The following is an 878-nucleotide window of genomic DNA, read 5'->3' as shown; positions in this document are numbered from 1 at the left end:
TGGCGGGTTCGCTGGGAATGGAGCGGAGGAGATGGAGATGGTCGGGTTGGAGGGACAGCGAGGGTGCAGGCGGAACTAGAGGTCGGGTTTGGGAGCTTGGCTTTGCCGGCGTGGAAGCTTGTGTTGATGGCGGACGAGAGAGAGAGAGAGAGATAGCTGGGTAGGAGAGAGAGAAAGTTGGGTTCTTTGGAGGATGACCGAATCCTTCAACTGAAGAGATATATATATATATATATATATAATTTTACTTAATAAAATTATTTTTTTTAATTTTTGTAATAATGTTAATGTTAATTTGCTATTTACCTATAATTCTAAAGTGTTAAACAATATTGGAAAAAAACCAATTAAAAATAACAAAAAATAATTAATTGGGCCAAATGTGCCGATCGTGTCGACATTGCTCGTCTTGCATGTTCTTGGGCCCACGAGCGGGCCAGACTGAGCTCTAGGCCTGGGAACAAGCAGCAAAACATGACTCACTCAACTCGTTGCCCAAGGCTCATGGGCTTGGCCTCGCCTTGCCACTGAGCCCGCATTGTTGTCCCCTGCAGGATGAGCCAGCACGGCCCATTGCCCATCCCTAGACATCAGGCCATACCAGTTCTTAGGAAGCGGCGTGATGCAATCAATATGATAAATACTTTTTTGTAACTAGAACTTCATGATAGGTCCTTGGCTATACCTAATTGTATTATTCATACTATGATAAGAGTAGACTCATAAACAATAAATACACACGAGAATGTTTAGGGGCGGGCATGGGTCGGGCTGGTTTAGACCTGTGACTTGGCCCGCCGGGTTCAAGGTCGGGCTAGGCCTGACCCTAACCCTACCGGGTCAGAGTGGGTCGGACCTACTTCTCTGATCTTGTGTCT

Source organism: Asparagus officinalis, chromosome 4 (assembly GCF_001876935.1).
Source record: "Asparagus officinalis chromosome 4, Aspof.V1, whole genome shotgun sequence".
Taxonomy (NCBI): Eukaryota; Viridiplantae; Streptophyta; class Magnoliopsida; order Asparagales; family Asparagaceae; genus Asparagus; species Asparagus officinalis.
This window is presented reverse-complemented; position numbering follows the sequence as displayed.